General features: G+C 40.4%; 1 protein-coding gene across 15 annotated transcripts in view; it reads right to left on the reverse strand.

The window, feature by feature from the left end:
* Positions 1-20,719, reverse strand: part of fam49bb (family with sequence similarity 49 member Bb) — a 227,242-nt gene that overhangs the window by 144,627 nt on the left and 61,896 nt on the right. For 4 of the 15 annotated variants that reach the window (XM_078539986.1, XM_078539996.1, XM_078539977.1 and 1 more), the window contains exon 1: positions 17,631-17,766. The exons of 9 other annotated variants lie outside the window; for them this stretch is intronic. The gene's annotated coding sequence lies outside the window, so the exon portion shown is untranslated. Of the gene's footprint in view, positions 1-17,630; positions 17,767-20,719 lie in introns of those variants that run through there. 2 more of the 15 variants (XM_078539994.1, XM_078539981.1) reach the window with 1 other exon arrangement.

The following is a 20,719-nucleotide window of genomic DNA, read 5'->3' on the forward strand; positions in this document are numbered from 1 at the left end:
TAGCATTTTACATTTTAATGTAAAAGTTACTCTTTTTTAAGTGAAGTGTAATTGTAATTAACTTGATGTACTGGACAGGTTTCTTACTTGAAACAGAACCTTCGTGCAGAGCTCGTTTAGAAGCCACATACTTGAACCAGGTCCACGACTAGAAAACTCCGCCCCCAAGATTACCCGCGCTTAGGGTTCATTCGTCAGTACAATCACGTGACCTCTAAAGGCAGTAGGAAAGGTTATACCTACAATCACATTTCCGCCCCCTTCAGTTTTTTTACATTTCTTACTTACAAAGAATACTTTAATCCACAACATGTACATATATACACAGGTCATGTGATTAAAGATTACATCTCCAAGGTGGTTTTCTAATTCAGTTAGCGTGGCGTAGCTCTACCACTTGAGATTCTCCCACTGGATCGACATGATCAATAACTGCAGCATCAGGGACATCCTTAGACAGTGGCAGTTCAGTATTAGATAATTCAACAGAGATATCAGGTACGTCTATTCTACGCCGATCTGTCATCTCAGGGATTAATGGTTTGACATTAATTAGACGGAATAGTTGGTTGTTGAAATGTCTCTCTACTCCTTAGATGATCCACATGTTTTTGAACAATCTGGTCTTCCATTTCCACTTGGAATGACAAGGATTCAGTTTCAGAGACAATTATACTAGGAACCCAACTAGGTCCATTCCCAAAATTCCACATGAAAACTATATCTCCCACAGTAAATCTTCAAGCTTTGCTACAAATATAGTGATTCAATTTCCGATTACTGATTCTTCTCTACCTTCCCCTCTAAGTTTGGAAACACCAGACCCAATCTTGTAACAAGGCAGCATTTCACCAATAATTCAGACAGTGTCAAATCTGTAGTTGCATGAGGAGTTGTATGATAATTGAGTAGAAAACATGAAATTAGAATTTCTAAAGTACCTTCGAATAACTTCTTCATTCCTGATTTGCAAGTTTGCACTGCTCTTTCAGCTAACCCATTTGATGAGGGATGATATGGTGCTGTTTCAATATGTTTAATTCCATTTAAACTCATAAATCTCTGAAATTCTGCACTAGCGAATACAGTACTGTTATCCAAAACAATGACTTCTGGTGGGCCAAATACATTAAAACATTGGCACAGCTTTTCAATAGTTGCACACCATGTCGGTGATCTAACTTCATACACATCCTTCACTTCAAATGCGTGATAATCAATAAAAACATGGCACCTAAAAATGGACCTACATAGTCTATATGTAGTCTAACTCAGTGTCGACCAGGCCACTCCCACAAATGCAGTGCAGCTGAAATGGGCAACCTCTATTGTTACTGACATTGGAGACATACTTGACCATTTTTTCTATATCACTGTCTATACCTGACCACCAGACATAGCTTCGCGGAAGCATCTTCATCTTTGAAATGCCTGGATGCGCTTTGTGAAACTCTGTCAAGAGTGGTTCTCTTCCTTGCGAAGGGATGATAATTCTTGATCCCCACAACAAGATTCCATCTTGACAACTTAACTCGGTTTTACGCGTATGGAACGATCTCATCTCTTCAGACACAGGTGAATTCCACCATCCTTGCAATACATGACCTCGGGCTTCTAAGAAAATTGGATCCCTGTTTGTCCAATTCTTTATTTGCTTCGCTCAGACCGGCGAAGAGTCCAAGAAATTCAACACAAGCACAACTTCTTGTGGCACTGGAGCATGTACAATGCTATCTGGTGACGGAAGATGACTGAATGTGTCTGCTTTGGCAATATTCACAACAGGACGCTGCACAAAGGTGTACTCATACACCAATAAAATCAAAGCCCAATGTCGAATTCTTGCCTAGGCTACTGGCGGAATGGCTCCATCCTCACCAATAAACCCATTAGTGGTTTATAGTCCAACACTATGGTGAAATGCCATCCATGCAAACACTGATGGAATTTCTTCACTCCAAATATTACTGATAAACCTTTCTTTTCAAGCTGTGAATAACCCTTCTCGGTTGCAGAGAGGGTTTTGGAGACATAGCCTATTTTCCTTTCAGATTTGATTTCTGTCTTTTCTTCTTCTGTTTGCCATGGTTTTGTCTCGTCCTTCATTTTGATTTCACAGTCAGCCAAATTTCGCTCTGGTGGAACCTTAATTTGGTTCAGTTCGTTACCCACTCGCACCTTGGAAAGTTCCACAACTTTCCCTTCTAATGCCTCTTTTGTTTCACTCAGCTGATTCAGCTCTTCGGTCTCCTTCTTGTATCTCTTGGTTTCCTCCTGGAACATTGAACATTGTTGAGTCTTCTCTCCAACGGTTTCTTCAGTTCGTTCAAAGTGGTACTATATCGGTTTTGTTTGTTTTCATGATTCTCTAGTGGAACCAACTCTGACCTGAGGGATCCTTGCATCCTGTGAAGGCCCTTCGATTCTCCTAACTCATTCCGAAATATACTATCATATTCCCTTATCAACTCAGGAACACCTTCCTGTTCTCACTTGAAATATTTCTGACCAGTTGAGCTTAATTTTTGGTCACCAATCGTGGCCCAGAAGATCAGGTCCTTCACCTGTTACAATGATCACTGGAAGCTGGACTGCCTTTTGCCTATAGGAGGGAGACTGTGGTGATGCCCTTTACCTGTATTGACTCTCCAGTGTATTTCTTCAGCTGAGCTGTGGTTTGCTCCAGATTCAGTAGTTGGGTACCTTCATTTAGGTATTTAAATGCGTGTTCTCCCACCACTGTGGTTGAGGCTCCCGTGTCTACCTCCATGACTGGAGGCTTCTCATTCACTTGAAGGGTAATGTTTACTGGTTCAGGTTTTACTGCTTTTACGTTATATAGGGAATAGATATCAGTATCAACAGCTTCTGGTTCTGTTATATCGTGCACTTCAATTATCTTAGTCAAGCAGACAGCAGACCGTCTCGATTTCGCCCTGCATTGCTTTATTACATGCCCTTTTGTGGCAGTAATGGCATTCTGCCTCCTTAGGTTTTCGGTACATGGTTACCCCCACATCCGTAACAGATTGATTTCTGAATCGCTGCTGAAATGCTTCCAGTATGCCTTCTCATTTTTCGAGCAGCAGAGACTGTCTCCCACTTCGTGGCTGTCTCTCTGGTTTTCACATCACACCCGGCGGTAGGGTCCCGCCCCCCAAGTGAAAAACGGCACCATGTTGCACACTCTGTAAAGCCTTCGAGTCCCTCTCAGCACATTCCATTGCTACCGCTATTTCCATGGCATGCTTCAACTCAATATTAACATCTACAAGCAAATGGCACCGAATGGCATTGTCGCAAATGCTACAAACCAAGCAGCTCCGAAGTCACAGTGATCAGTCAACTGCTTCAACTTCGTTATATAAGTTGCGACAGACTCTCTAAGGGCCCTTAAATCTCTACATAATTACCGATGGCTTCAGCTGAAAATGCATCTTCACGAGGTCTATCAATTCGTTAAAAGCTTTAGGTTTGGGCACGCTCAGGGCCGTCAGACTGTGGATGAGGTTATATGTCTTGCTACAAAAGAATTGCTTTCTTCGCCACGAAATAAAAACCTAGGTGCTCTATGTACTGGCTCCAGTTTTCCATGGACGAGTCATAAGGGTTGATTCTGCTGAAGAGTGGCATAACTGCTGAGTCTACTTTTCTTTCTTTCCTTAAGGGTTGATGTGCTCACATTCAAACAGATAACTTTATTACAGAGCTCATTTAGAAGCTACATGTTTGAACCAGTTCCACGACTAGAAAACTCCACCCCCAAGATTACCCGCGCTTAGGGCTCATCCATCAGTACAATCACATGATCCCTAAAGGCAGTAGGAAAGGTTATACCTACAATCACTACAGTAATATTTTGTATTAGCTGAGCATTTTGTTGTTCTGCCCTCTCTGTTGAGGTGTAAATAAAATTACAGTAGTTCAATAATGGCTGCCTGCAGTTGAGTTTTATTTTGACTCAGTACATCAGTAAACATTCTGTTATGCAGAACACCAAAATCTTTGTCATTGTATGGTTTGCACAAATGGCCTGCTAACAACAGAGTAAAAATGCAACTGTTGCATGAATCTCATCTTATTGCAGTGTCTCTTGAGAAAATAGTCACTGCATCTCCTTCCCCTTTCTGATGAGTACGAAGCTTAAAAAAAACTCTGCAATTTATTTTAAAATCCCTGATTGCACATTCTGAAGAGTTCTAAGGCCATTATGAATCATCTCCAACACAGCAGGAATTACTGGTAAGCCTCAAATCAAATCTGGACTCTTTGCTCATTACTACACATTGCAGGTCCTCATTTTAGATCATGATGTTTAAGGAAGGTTGGGGTGAACGAGAAATAAAAAAGAGAGAGAATAAAATGTCAATCACTTTTAAAAGATAACAAAACTACATGAAACCGAGGCAGGTAACTTATCTCAGGCACAAAATTCCAACCTATAATTTGCAAGTATAAAAAATCCTGTAATTTATTCTAAAGCAAAAACTTTTCATGAGTCAAAGGCATAACATTTACAAATAATCATATCAAATGTCTAAGTTAATTGACTGAATTATGCTGCAGATAATTCAACCTTTTGTACCTCGCCTATATCACCTAATTTTAGCACTTGTGATGCTATATTAAAGCACATCGCACTTTCCATGGAATTACAGTCCTTTTAGCAAACATTCCACAGTTGCTCCCAGCTTCCAGTGGGCTCCCCATATCCCCATTTCGCCAAGTAGTAACTCTTTCCTTAGTTTCCTAAATCCACCATCAACAGTAAAAGTAAAATGATTCTTCCTCCCCTGGCTACGCTAGGACAAATCTCCTGGAATCCTTAGAGGGCTACAGGATGCATCTCTCCGCCTAGAGACAGTTTCCATCCCACATCCGACTGTGGTAGCTCGCAAACCTCTCTTTTCTCTGTTGACCACAAAAAACTGCTGTCTGCCTGTGATATTCATGGATTTTTGGGAAGTCTGCAGCCTGATCTCAAAAATGGCTTCCGCATGGCAATGTGAAACAAAACAGCCTTGGATACAAATAGCAATGTTGATTAGGTATTCTTGACCCCAACTGTTTCTCATCTTAGAAGAGAATGGACAGTTTACAGCACAACAACAAACCAATACTTTCAATATCTTTCTGGGTGTTTGGGAGACTCAGAGTCTACCCATTGTGAACTCAGAGACTGCTGCCATTGTCTCCAGCTGTGAATACATTACATCATCATCCCAGTAATGAATATCTGGGCAGCCTTTTGATCTTTAACTGCCCCAAGTTTGTTGTCAAGCAAACATCAGAACACAGTAACAAAACATAATCCTATAAATCTCATAATTGTAACAGAGCAAGTAGAGCAAGCTTCATATCCAATTAATTCCTTTTGCGCATAGTCATTGTTGCAAACATGACAATCTATTTGTGGAATATGCTAATCCCCTAAACTGAAAATTTTATAACCAACAAACATATAGATATAATTCTAGTGAATCTGCACTGCACCCCCTTTCCTGAGTTGCGATGCCCAGAACTGAATGCAGTATTCCATCTGTAGTCTAACCAGAGTTTTTTGCAGCTATAGCATAGCTTCCACACCTTTGTATTTTTTAAAAATTTATTCTTTCATGGGATATGGGTGTCACTGGCAAGGCCAGTATTTGTTGCCCATCCCTAACTGTCCTTGAACTGAGTGGCTTGCCACACCATTTCAGAGAGGAGTTAAGAGTCGACCACATTGCTGTGGAGTCACATGTATGCCAGATCAGATAAGAACAGCAGGGTTCCTTCCCTAAAAGGACATTAGTGAACCAGATGGTTGTTTACAACAATTGACAATGGTTTCATGGGCACCATTACTGATACTAACTTTTCAATTCCAGATTATTAATTGAATTCAAATTCCAACAGCTGCTGTGGTAGGATTTGAACCCATGTCCCCAGAATATTAGCCTGAGTCTATGCCACTGTCTTCCCTTGTACAGGCCCTTAAGATAAAGAATAACAATCCATTAGCCTTTTAAATTAATTTTTGTCCACTAATTTTGTGATTTTTATACATATCCCCAAATCTCCCTGCTCAACCAAAGTTCCTATCTTCTCAGATATCGCATGGACAGGAAGCAGCTCAATCTCAGACGACTCCAGGCAAAGACCAAGGTCTCCAATGACACAGTTTACGATTTCCTGTTTGCCAATGACTGTGCACAAGCTGCCAGTTCAGAGCTGGACATGCAATGTAACATGGACTTGTTCACCAATGCATGTAACACCTTCAGTCTTACAGTCAGCATGAAGAAAACAGCCTGCTCCAGGAAAAGCCCCATCTCGAGCCCAAGGTTTCAATCCATGACCAATGGATAAGCTCACTTATCTCAACTGTGCAATCTCTCTCGAGCAGTCTTTGTTGATGATGAGACACATGCAAGAATTGCCAAAGCAAGTGTTGCCTTCGGGAGACTTCAGATATCAGGCTGGGAACAAAGAGGAGTAAGTCTGACTACCAAACTGAAAGTTTATAGAGTAACAATCCTGTCCACTCTGCTCTAGGCATGCGAGACGTGGCCTGATGCTGATACACAGTTCAAGAAGCTCAGCCACTTTCACTTGAACTGCCTTCACGAGCTTCTGAATATCAGAAAGCAGAACAAAACACCGGACACCAAGGTGCTCACCCCAGCTGGCATGCCAAGCATCCACACCATACTGAGACAGTCACAACCGAGTTGGGCTGGTCATGTAGCCAGAATGCCTGATACGCACTTACCAAAGCAATTCTTCTATGGAGAGCTCGACTCTGCGTTGTGCTCTCATGGCAGTCAAAGGAAGCACTACAAAGGCACTCTGAAGGCTTCACTTAGGAGTTTTGATATTGACTTCAAGTCCTGGGAGAAGCTCGCCCAGGATTGTTGCACCTGGCACAACTAAATAAAAAAGTGCAGCCTCCTTCAAAAGCAAAGGCAGAGCGAAAACGCAAGGAGAAGAAATCCCGAGCCAACAACTTGTCCAAAACTCAACCATCTTCGGTATCCTGTCCTATTTGCAGCAGAACCGCCTTAGCTGTCCACACCCACCAGAGCCATAACAAACACCCCAGATGATGAACATGGCTTCCAAAGATGAAGGAGAGCTTCTCAGCATTTAGAAAGTACTCTGATCTACCTTTCTTCGGTCCAAAACGAATGGCCTCACCCTTCCCTTTCTGCTTGCTCACTTAATCTATCAATGCCCCTTTGAATCTTTCAGCTCCCAGTGACGCTCCTCAACATGCCATCAAACTTAGTGTTGCCAACAAACTCAAATATATGGCTCTCGATTCCTTCATGGATATTGATGAATGTAGTGGTAAGACTGAAGTCCCAGTGCAGATCCCTGGCATACACCAAGTAACATCATGCCAACTAGAGTACATTCCCATTATTCTTACTTTGCCTCTCACCCAATTCCCTATCCATGTCAATAAGTTGCCTCCATTTCCAGGTACTCACATCTTTGCTGACAGTCTCTCATATGGAAACTCATTGAATGCCTTCTCAAAGTCCATAAGTAACATCCTCAGACACTCCCTTATCTACCGCATTAGCGATTGCCTCAAAAAATTTATCTGGGTTACTTTGGACAAAACTTACCTTTTACAAATCTTGCTGACACACTCTGACAAGTTCATATATGTCCAAACTCTCACTTTGTCCTTAAAATAAAGAATTTGAGTAACTCCTTCCCACTCCAAACAGATCAGTCGATAATTTCATGATTTCTCTCTCCTACCCCTCTTAAATCTTGCAGTGGCATTGGGAAGGTGACAATGCCTGCATCAAGAGTTTTGTAAGACGACAAAGCATCTGCAAGTTTTCTTACCTATTTCTTTTAATAGCCTCAGCTTGAAAAAGATCAGATCCTGAGATTTGTCAACCTTCAGTCTCATTTTCTCCTTACCATCATTTATTATTACTTATATTAAATAGAAGTTTTTCCCCTTAATTTATTTTGCTTTCTTCAGATCTGATACATTACTCTCATCCTCTCCTATGAAGACAGATGCAAAGCTGGTATTTAGCAGGTGTGCCATGTTCTTATTTTCAATTGCAGTAAGACCTGTGTCTGTCTTTAAAGTGTGCACATTACCCTCAACAACTATGTTTTTTAATTTTTTTGTGGGATGTGGGGTTTGCTGGCTAGGCCAGCATTTGTTGTCCATACCCAAATGCCCTTGAGAAGGCGGTGGTAAGCCAACTTCTTGAAACACTGCACCCCATCCCTAAATATACTGTTCCACTTTCTTTGCCATTCGCCCTCTCTTTGTCCAACTGTTTTTTAAAATTCTTTCATAAGCTGTGATCATCATTGGCAAGGTGAGCATTTGTTGCCCATTCCTAATTGCCCTTGAGGGGAGGCCATGACTGGAAGCCATGCCTCAAGTTTGGTCCAATGCTATGGAATTCACTTCCTAAATCTCTCCACCCTTCCACCTCCCTGACATCTTCTAACAGCCTTCTTAAAATCCAACTCTTTCTCCAGACTGACAATCCCTCCAAACATTTCTTTTGCTCAGTACTCATTTTTTCTGATATCTCTTAACATATTTCTACGTTCTAAGCTCTTGTAGAAAGTTGCAGGTCTGGATAAATCATAAAAATTGCATAAGCTTGAGCATATCTGCATAATCTCTAATGCTAAATATTTTAAATCAAATGTAATTTTCTGAATGAGCAATAACTTTACAATGTCAGTGCTGGAATCAAACATAAGGAAATCAAAAATCAAAGTCACTACACTAGTATAGTGGACAGTACACTAGCCTGATTTCATTAGAAAACTCTTCCTTTTAAAAATAACTTTTCTCTTTCAAGTCATCTCGCCTCCTTACGTTTTATCCATCTCTATCAGCAACGTTGCTAGGTGATATATCAACAGAAATCAAAATTCAAGGAAGACAAACCAGATCTCAAGTACATCTTATGATTTGCAATCAGCGCATCAATCAGCTGGCTTTGCTCTGCAACTCCAGGATTTTAAATTAACTACGTAGTTATACATGGTTGAATATTATTTTAGACATGTTGGTCCAAGCCATACTACAGCAAAATGTTCACGTCTTTTTAATGCTATACTGTTTACCGTAGTAAAGACAAGGGCATGTAACCAGATACAGTTTGGGGCTTGTGTTATGTGGGATATGAGCTGGATGAGAAGGCAACACAGCACCCAGCATGATGCTGACACGTAGATAAGACAAAGTAGAGAGCGTGGCCTGGGCAGGAGAGACTTGGAACACTGGATCTGGCCGAAGCAGAGAGGTGAATTTAGAGCTACAGGCTTGTATCAAAGACCACATAGTCTTAAAGTTGATGTTTCAATAGATCCAGAGTAGTGCCCAGTCTGTATGAATCAAGAACATAATGATGTATTACTTTAGACCAACAATATTAAGAGGATGGATGTATATCAACAGGTGGATCAGTTGATTATCCAAGTACTTTTTAAGCTTCTTTTTCACTTAGATTTTAAACCCAGGAGCAGCATTCACTAATCAGCTGACTCTGACATTAAAGGAAAACCACTTGCCAGAACTTCCAGTTTAAGTTGTATCGCTAATGGAACCAGGAATCAAGCAGAAGGCGGGAGGAAAGTATGGAGCCACACATTTGAGTGAATGAAAAAGGGAACCAAAAACTCTTGAGAAGAAATTGAGTGATTTAATTGGTGAGTTTTGTGGTAGCTGTCGGCACCAGATTGTTGAGTTTTCGTAATTAGATTACGTTGTTCTGTGGTACTTGTTCATCACTAATGAGAGGTGTCGGCTGTGGCTCAGTCCATAGCACCCTCGCCTTTGAATCAGAGGGTTGTGGGTTCATGTCCCACTCCCGGAAACCAAGAACTGTGATTGTACTCAAAAGAGTTGCAATCTGTGACTGTTGATAACTCGAAAGAATTTTCATCACTAATGAGAGGTGTCAGCTGTGGCTCAGTTCATAGCACCCTCGCCTTTGAATCAGAGGGTTGTGGGTTCATGTCCCACTCCCGGAAACCAAGAACTGTGATTGTACTCGAAAGAGTTGCAATCTGTGACTGTTGATAACTCGAAAGAGTTTCATCACTAATGAGACAAGGAGGAATGCATTCAAACAGAACTGTTATTTGATCAAGTCAAATTCCCATTGACTAAATGCAAAACAATTACACTGCAACCTCTCCAGTCCAGAATGCTCGTGACTAAGTCATTCCTGGATTTTGGAATTTTCTGGATTATAGAATGATGTTAGAATACCTAGCCGCAAGTGAGTGAACCGGAAAACACCATTGATATAAATATTTACCTGAAACATAAAACAGTGGTAAAACATCATAGAGCAGTCATAAAAATTATTTAACTATCCAAATACTGCACCTTCCATGTTTCTGCTCCCAAAGTACTGTTTGAACAGTCGCGTGGCGAGTCCATGAGTTACTTGGGTCTGCTCAAACAATTTCTGGTCAACTGGTGTTTCCAAACAATAGATTCCCAAAGTGAAGAAGTTACAGTGTATTAACATAACAGATGCTGGTTACCCAAGCCATTTATGCTCTCTTTTTGCCCAAATGATGCCAATGTTTTTGAAGTCTAAGACCTCAGAGTACCGTACTAAGTTATGATACCTTTCTAAGATTGGATGTTGTAGACATGCATTACATGCAAGACATTATACAATTAATTTTAGATAGCTAGAGATAACACAAATTTGAAGTCTTCCATACCATCCAATTATTACTTTTTTGCATGGAAGTAGCAATGCATTTAGAATTATTCTAATATACTAGCGAAAAGTACAGCGCATAAGGAGGCCATTTGGCACATCAAGTTTGCACTGGCTTTTTCGGCGAGCAATTCAGTTAGTCCCACTCCGCCACTGTATTCCCTATGCCTCTGCATTCTTTTTGAAGGGTACTAATAAATCTGTTTCCATCGCCCTATCAGGCAGGGTATTACAAATCTTAACCATTCATTGTGTAAAATCATTTTTCCTCTGATACTTTAGCCAATCACCTAAAATTTATGCCCTCTAGTTATTGACTCTTCAGCCATTGGAAACAGTTGCTCATTTACTCTATCTAAACCCTTCATGATTTTAAATGCATCTATCAAATCTCTTCTTCACTTTCTCTACTTGAAGGAAGGCACTCCCAGCCCCTCCAGTGTATTCCCTCATCCCTGGAATCATTCAAGTAAATCTCTTCTGTACCATTTCCTAACCCTCCACAGCATTCCTAAATGTGCTGCCCAAAATTGGACACAATACTCCAGCTGGGGTCAAACCAGTGTTTTACATAGGTTCAGCATAACTTCCTGGCTTTTGCACTCTGTGCCTCTATTTAAAAAAACCCAGTATCCCATATGCTTTATTAACTGCTTAAAATAATTAAACAATAATGTATAAACCAAAGTTCAGAGACTACACTTTTGACCTAGGTGTGTTAAACTTCCAGGAAAGACTGGCCAACCCACACACTTTGGTTAAAGAGCATTTGAAAATCACTCAACAATGAAAGCTAAGGCAGATAAAAATGCCAAATCTCAAAGTTTTGTTGCTGGAGACAACGTGTTAGTGTTGTTACCTGTCTCTGGTGAACTGTTAAAAGCAAGGTTCACTGGACCTTGCCAAATCAAAAAGAAACTGAATGATGCAGATTATATAGTGAATACTGCAGACAGGAGGAAAAGCCAGCAAGTGTGTCACGTTAAAATGTTAAAGCAATATTATGACAGGGAAGGTAGTCAGGAGGGGAGTGTGCTTACAGTAGTAAAAGTAGTAGGGAGTGAACTAAAAAATATCAGAGCAATCAGGGAATGAATCAGAAATCAAAAATTCTAAAGTCGACCCTCCAGTAATTAGATTGGACAATACGAAGGTGCTCAAAAATTTAGATGCAATACTATGCTATCTTCCAGAAAACTGTTCAGGTGACTTACGACAGCTGTTATAAACTCATAAATCAATGTAAATGGGCCAGGGAAAACGTCTTTGGCCATACATGATGTTAATGTGGGGGGATGCGTCACCCATCAGGCAACACCCTTACAGACTCAATCCAGAGGAGTTAGCTCAAGTTAAGGAAGAGATCAAGTTCACGATGGAGAATGACATTATTGAACCGAATCACAGCAACTGGAGCTCACCCTTAGTAATTGTACCAAAACCAGATGGGTCAGAACGATTGTGTATAAACTATCGCAAAGTCATAAAGGTGGATTCCTATCCAATTCCACGATTAGAAGACTGTATTGAGAAGATTGGGCAAGCAAGGTTTGTTCCAAAAATTGACTTACTGAAGGGATATTGGCTAGTTCCATTGACTGAAACGGCTTTTGTATCCCCGGATGGATTTCATCAATGTAAAGTCATGCCTTTCGAATGAAGAATGCACCAGCAACTTTTCAAAGATTAACCAACAAGGTCATTGAAGGATTATACAACTGTGTTGTATATATTAATGATTTGGCTGTGTTCAGCCAAACTTGGTAAGAACATTTACAACATTTGAACGAATTGTTCGATCGATTACAAAGAGCCAATTTGGTCATAAACTTGGCAAGGAGTGAATCTGCCAAACAAAAAGTGACTCATTTGGGCCGCATTGTGAGACAAGGCCAAGTTTTTTAAAATTCATTCATGTGATGTGGGCATCGCTGGCTAGGACAGCATTTATGCCCATCCCTAATTACCCTTGAGAAGGTGGTGATGAGCTGCCTTCTTAAACTGCTGCAGTCCACGTGGTGTATGTACACCCACAGTGCTGTTAAGGAAGGAGTTCCAGGATTTTGACCTAGCAACAGTGAAGCAATGGCAATATATTTCCAAGTCAGGATGGTGAGTGGCTTGGAGGGAAACTTGCAGGTTCCCATGTATCTGCTGCCCTTGTCCTTCTAGTTGGTAGTGGTGGTGGGTTTGGAAGGTGCTGTCTAAGGAGACTTTGTGAGTTCCTGCAGTGCATCTTGTAGATGATACACGTTGCTGCCACTGTGTGTCGGTGGTGGAGGGAATGAGTGTTTGTAGATTGGGTGCCAATAAAGTGGGCTGCTTTGTCCTGGATGGTATTGAGCTGTTTGGAGCTGCACTCATCCAGGCAAGTGGAAAGTATTCCATGGCACTCCTGAATCGTGCCTTGTAGACGGTGGACAGGCTTTGGGAGTCAGGAGGTAAGTTATTCACCACACAGTTCCTAACCTCTGAACTGCTCTTGTGGCCACAGTATTTATATGGCTCATCCGGGTCAGTTTCTTGTCTACAATAGCACCTAGAAAAGCAAAAGTAAAGGCTATCTTGGATTTTCCGGTGCCTAAGACAAAATGTGAGATTTTGCAGTCCATAGGCACGAGCTGGTTTTATCGGAATTTCATTCCGAATTTCAACACTGTAGTGGCTCCCCTGACAAGCTTGTTAAAGACAAAAGGTTTGAATGGGCAGAGGAGTGTCAGAGTGCCATTGACAGCTTGAAAGCTGTACTGACTACTGCACTGGTTTTAGCAGCACTAAATTATGTTAAGTCATTTAAACTGGCTGTTGATGCCAGCGATGTGGGTGTTGGTGCAGTTTTGCTACAGAAGGACAAGATGCGGATCGAACAGCCTGTCAGTTACTTCTCAAAAGTTAAATTTGTGTCAGAGGAAATACTCAACTGTGGAGAAAGAGACTTTGAGTTCAGTGTTGGCTCTACAACATTTTGAAGTCTGCATATCCAACAGCTGCAGAGAGTGTTATTTATACCAAGCATAATCCTTTAACCTTTTTAGCAAAGTTTCATAGCAACAATTTGAGACTATTTCAGTGGAGTTTAATGCTATAACCATACAATTTGAAAATCATTCATGTCGCGCGGGAAGAGCCAATAAACTGGCAGGTATTTTGTCAAGAGCAAATATGTATAGAATATGATTCTTATGGAAAAGTCCTTATATTCTTAATGCAAATACATTGTTACTGCCAGAGTAAAATCTGTAAAAGTAAGATCGAGGTAATGATAAGAGGAGAAGAGGAGATGGTAATAGAAAATGAAGATGCCTCTTAAAGAGACTTTTTCTTTTTTTTCTGCAGAGAGGTGTTAGGAACTAGATATAGTTTCAATGAGTTATATTTGTTTTTGTGGGTGTTAGCAACAACATATAGCTTTAAGTTTAATTTATATTCCTTTTTGTGTGTTAAGAAAGGTGAAACCTGGGTTTGGTTTCAGTTTAGAGTTTTTGCAACATGGAGCAAGTCTGGGGCCTGTTTTTATACATGCATTTTTAATGAGGTTTACGACTCAAAGTGAAGAGATGGGTTACCATGGGGTTAGTAGTTTAGGGAAGTTAAAACAAAAAAAGTTGAAAGAAACTGTGCTGATGCCTAGCAACAGGGGATCAGAGCGAGACCTACAGAGAGACAGGGAGAGACAAAGGCAGATTTTTGTGGTAGACACAAATCAACCAACTGAGTGAAGACAGAAAAGGTCTAAGACTCTCTCTAGCTGGAAATGATGCCAGACTGCTGAGGAAATGAGTTTAAGGAACTAATAAGTATTGCTGTAAAGTTAGAGTAAGTGAATTTAGAGAGAGTTTTCTGGATATCTCTGGGGAGATACCAATTATGGAAGGACTTCCAGTGAATGTTCAGTGAGTCTGCTAGAAAAGAAACCTCTTTGCAACTGAACCAGCTCTACCCTCGGTGTGCAAATAGTGGTACCTCTTCACTGGAGTGTTAGGTCTGTAAGGGTATTGCTAGGATGAAAGGGATAGCATGAGTTTGATTTTTTTTTCCCCTTGGTGTCTATGTTGAAACCTTTCCGACATTTTTGTTTTCTAGTGTAACATAGTGAATGTTTCTTGTTTAATAAATATTTTATTTTTTGTTTAAAAAGTCAACAGCAGATTCCTGTGAATGTTTCAGTAAGTACCACCCACGGTTTAAAAAAAAAAGATGGTCTATCAAGTCAGTTCCATTCTGGGATCTGACTTGTCCAGTAACAGCTGGGATCATAACATCAAGTACTGGCCCTTTTTGCAACTCTCTCCAGAATGTGAGTTTCCTAGCAAATACGGTCCTTGTCATTTATGAGTTTATAGTGAATGCCAAACTGATACCTGGTTTTGACTGAAACTTACCCCTTACCAAAAGTCTCCCAATCTAGTTGTACTTTCCACAACTCACCCTGGTACTAGCAGGTCCCTCATCAACAAGTCAAATTATTCTCTCCCCTTATGGCCCGGCCCCTTCTCTTCACACATAATCTAGTTCCAACCTCTCATCTTGAAAATATCCCCAAACCACACCTCAGGTTTCCCATCTAGATATCTGCCCTTAGTAACTCATAACCCTTGATTCCTCTGTCCTTGCAAACTATCCTATCTCCAAACTCCTGTTTCTATCCAAAGTCCTTAAACATTGTCATCACCTTAAAAATATTCCCTGTTTGAATCTTTCCAATCAGGTTCCCGCTCATGCTACCACTCAAAGATTGCTTACTTCCCCTTTCAAAACACCACGGGACTCCAACACTGCCTCCAGAGCCCTCTGTTGCTAAAATCCATATCCATGCTTTGTCACCTCCAAACTAAACTATTCACGTTCTCTCCTCACTGCCTTCCAAGAGGCCACACTCTAAGCTTTAGCTCATCTAAAGGTCCACTGCCTACTATCATTCCCTGCACCAGGTTCTGCTCACCCATCACTTTCAGCCTCACCGGACTACAGTGAGGTGTTGAGGTGCCAGGAACCAAATTTAACATTCTCATCCTTGTGGTTAAAAGCTTTCACCGTCTTTTTCCTCTTCCCTATCTCTGTACCCTCTTTCAACCTTAGTCATTCCCCAATTCACCTGTCCCACGAACTCCCTGAACTCTTAGTTCCTTCACATGTGGGCTTGTGCTGTCCCCTCTACCCCACATTGGTGCCCTCCCAAAAATCTTCCACCTCCTTCACAACACCCTTAAAATCCATCTATTTCACCAAGATTTCAACAATATTTCATCCTTGGCATCAATTTATTTTTATAACACTAATGCAGAGTGCCTTAGGACATTTTAATGATGTTACACATTCTTCTTAAATGCAAGCTATTGTTGAAAACATGGAGAGTTGACATTCCGCAAATCATTTCACTTATTCTATCCACTGCAATAGAAAGCAGGACAAATGTTGTGTTTACTTTTTTGGGAGCCCATATATTTAAAAAACATGATTTGCCTAGCTATAATCACTACATATATAATTCCATTTATATTGCACATCCTGCATCAGCACAATGTGGATTTTGCAGACAGGAAACAAACTTTCTGTAAAAATGTGGTACAACTTGAAAGAAGCAGTCTTGCACAACAGCCAAGCCTAAACTAACTTTTTCTCCCTCTTTTCTCAACTTCATCCCCTTTTAAAAAGCATTGACTCCTTACCGGAAGATGATTTCAACCACTCTCCAGTATTGTGTTGAAGTCATCATTATTCATGCATAATCCTGAAAAGAATATCTTCAGCCTATTGAGTCATAGTGGGGAGGGGAGGGAAAGGGGAGGAAGATAGAGTGTCATCGCACGAAAACCCAAACCTGCCCTCAGGCATCTACATACACTACAATCACAGGAGAAACCCTATACAATTTTCCACCTCTCTAAGCCAGCTGAGATACTAAACATGTCCCAGGTTCAATCTTTGGTCTATCTCTGATGTGAACTGCTCACACTGAATAAACTTTTCAACTACTGAAGAACTTTCTCATAACTGACTTTAGAAACTTTCAGATGGTATAGTCAACTGTTCTGACTTAAAACAAAATGCCATCAAATGCAGTTCAGGCAAGGGAGCAGAGTTTTGAGCATACTTTCAAGTACACATAGGAACCTCCATTTTAGCCAACTGAAGATAATTTTAACATGCAGCATGACTTCACAAATCACTGCTCAGAAAATAAATAATTCTCAGCATAAATAAATAAATTGAACAAATTTGCACTCAATTATTACATCATTATGTAGAAGAGCTAACTTTCAGTTTTGAACAAAACCGTGCTATGAATTTCAGTAATACCCAACACTTGCATTTACCTATAATGAATGTATCTTTCTGTCGGTATATTTTACTATGAGGCATGTATGCTCGGCTGCATAATTACATCTCCAATTATCAATTATATTTCTCACATAATTGTTTACAGGGAGAGAGAATGATGATTCTCATCAAGTCATTTTCTACTAGTAACCTATAGTCCACCAAGGAGAAGTCATTTAGATTATGAACTTTGCTGAACATTTGAAGAAAAATTACAATATTGAGAGAACTGGTTTATTCAGACACATGGTGGCAGAAGCAAGACAGGAGTAAATACCTACTTTTAGTGATATATATAACAAATCAAATGCAGTTAAAAAGAGCAGCAGACCCTTAAAGCAGCACAAGAGGTCATTTTTGATTCATAACATCTGATCGCCTTTTGTGAGTTTTTTTGTACAGAAATGTCATTAACAGTCCCCAAAGTGTTACAGTATAATTAAAGCAACATTAGCCAGAAGGACGAAGACATGCACAAACTCTGACCAACTAGTACTGACTAAATGATTTGAAAGAAACTTAATGTGGGTAATAGCAAAATTACAATTTGCAATCTAGATTAATCGGTCTAGGTTTCATAATACTGACCTTCTGAGACGGCAGTAGATGTTCAGTACTGACAAAAACTTTTAAATTATCAGTTATTCTTTACACAAATCATAAAGACACAGCTCTGCTAACTTTCTGCTACAAGTGTGGGCTGGATGTTGCTTTGTAACTGTCCTCAACTTCCTCATTTCTGTAAAAGTGACCTCACTACAAGCCTGTCTCTCACAAAAAAGGAAGCTTACCAAGTGTCAGAAGAGGAAGCAAGAAAAACCCAAAAGAAAATGCGGCACTTCTATTTTAACACATGCAGTGCTTTTTTAAAAAACTGGCTAAACCTACAGCTTGCCTTTGTTAAAGGAAATTTTTCTTTCAAGTACTGGTATTTGAACTGACATGTCTTCTTGTTCAAATTTTGTGTCATACTAGCCAATCAAAAATATCTATAGTCTCCAACTATGCCAATTTAGGAGTTACAGAGTATAACAGTACTGGTATATTGTTACTGTATGTATAACCAGGGTAAATGTCGTACACTGTTGAGTTATAATATAGAAACTAAGGAAAGTTATTGTAACCAAACAAGAATCTGCCTTCTGAGGGCTGGTAGTTGATTCAACTCATTGGAATTTCAATCCCAGGATAACAATTTGAATGAATCAGTGTCATTACAGGATATATTGCAATGCAGATTGTCATGGCATTAGCAAAACAATGGTTCAATCATCCATATTTCAGAGCCACCAGCCTCAGCAATATCCCTGAGGGAAAATGTTGAGCCAAGGCCAGCCACTTCTCCAAGGGAGAGAGAGAAAGAACAAAGTCACATCTGAGTGCAGCACCTAACAATCAGCACACAGCAACATTAGAGGTGGTTTAGGGAGTTCCCACCTTTTTCCCACAATATTGGGCACAGGCCAGTGCAAAAGGTCAATAATGTTCTGAGCACAAGGCACCCCACTCTGTATTGCCCCCAACCTTGTCATAATTCTTCCAATGAATATTCTTGGTGTCCTGCATTTCACCCAATTTCTTATTCATTCTTAGGGTCTACCCTTCTATTTCCTACATGCCATGTAAACAAATACTATGCAAGGATAAGCACCAATAAATATGAAAATAAAATTCAACTTCAGCAGGGACACAGTAGGAGAGGTAGACTGGCCACCTATTATACAGCCAGCCCAATCTTCCTCTCCACTGACTTTAATTTGGCTGGATATATAAAAGGGTCTCCAATCCGCTATCATCCCTTTAGAGCCTGCACTGAAGTTGAATTTTATCACTCCACCATGTGTAGTAATGCTTATCTTTATACGGTATTGATTAAGCCTCCATTTTATGTGCATTAAGGATGCTATATAATTAGAAACCATTGCTGTGGACCTAGGAAGCCCAAAAGTACAGACTAATACACCTTTGAATTGGATAGCTCCAGGTCAGTTCCAAAAGAAACTAGATCATTTACAGCTATTTACAACGAGAATGAACAGAGAATTGGGCAACCAAAAGAGACCCTAAAGTTTAGCTAAAAATCATGCATTCATTAACCAAAGAATTACTAACCTAGTTCTGTATCATGGTTTAGCACCCTAGGGTATGCACAGGAAAATAATAAAAATAACAAAATCAAATCAGCAAAAATAAGGCACATGGTATCTAGTTGAATAATGCATGTACATTGTGTGGATTTTCTCTCCCTTCCCATGTACATTCACTAATCAAAAAAAATCTCACATATCCTAACAATGAATTGTCAATTGGTGACTTCAGCGGTTGTTTTCTGATATTCACACTGTTCCCAAATTGCCTGTGCAACTACTGAAGTTTGTGAAAATAAGACAAGCAGCAGAACTTCAGATAACAACAGCTTGTATTTATCATCTTTAATATAATTAAATATCTCATGGTGCTTCACTGGAACACTATAAAGCACAATATGACACTGAGCCACATAAGGAGATATTGGGGCAGATGACCAAAAGTTTGTCAAAGGGGTAGGTTTTAAGGTGCATTTTGAAAGGAAGAAGGCAAGGTGTAAACAGGGAGAGATGTAAAGAGGGAATTTCACATCTGGCCTTGGCAACTGAAGGCACAGTCACCAATGGTAGGGCAATTAAAATTGGGAATGCTCAGAAGGCTAGAATTGGAGGAGCACAGATTCTGAGGTTATGGGGCTGGTGGGGATTACAGAGATTGGGAGAGGTGAGGCCATGAAAGGGACTGAAAACAAGGATGAGAATTTTTCAAATCGATGCTTTGCTCAACCAGGAGGCAAACGAGGTCAGTGAGTACAGGGGTGATGGGTGAAAGGGACTTGGTGAGAGGAAGGAAATGGGCAGGAGAGTTTTGGATGACCTCAAGTTTATAGAGCGTAGTACGTGGAGGCCGACCAGGAGTGTATTGGAATAGTTGAGTGTAGAAGTAACCATGGCGTAGACGGTAGTTTCAGCAGTAGATGAGTGAGACAGAGGCAGAGATGGACAATGTTACAGAGGTGGAAATAGGCAGTCTTAGTGATGGCACAGCTGTGTTTGGAAGCTCATCTAAAGGTCAAATATGGCACTAAGGTTGCACACAATGTGGTTCAGCCTCAGGTAGTTGCCAGGGAGAGGAATGAAGTCAGAGGTTAGTGAATGGAGTTTGTAGGGGGGACCAAAGATGATGGGTTTGGTCTTCCCAATATTTAATTGGAGAAAATTTCTGCTTATACAGCACTGGATGTCAGATAAGCAGTCTGACAATTTAGAGACAATGGAGGAGTCAAGAGAGATGGTGGCGAGGTAGAGTTGAGTGTCATCAGCATTCATGTGGAAAATGATGCTATGTGTTTAGCTGAGATCACCGAAGGACAGCATGTAAATGAGAATTAGGAGATGCAGTGGGAATGTAAGCCATCACAGGTGATTGTCTAAGCTTAGGTAAATAAGAATGGAACCAGGGGAGAACAGTCAATTCAGATTCGAAAACATCTAACAACTCGATAGCAGATAAAAACAAAAACTCGATAGTAGAGGTGCTCAAACTCAAATATCCTGCTAATAAGATGCAGTTGAAAAATTAGCTTGAAGAAAAAAAATACAATCTAAAGCTCTAAGTTTTGGCCTTAGCAAATCAGGCCAGCAAAGCTA

Source organism: Cetorhinus maximus, chromosome 4 (genome assembly GCF_964194155.1).
Source record: "Cetorhinus maximus chromosome 4, sCetMax3.hap1.1, whole genome shotgun sequence".
NCBI lineage: Eukaryota > Metazoa > Chordata > Chondrichthyes > Lamniformes > Cetorhinidae > Cetorhinus > Cetorhinus maximus.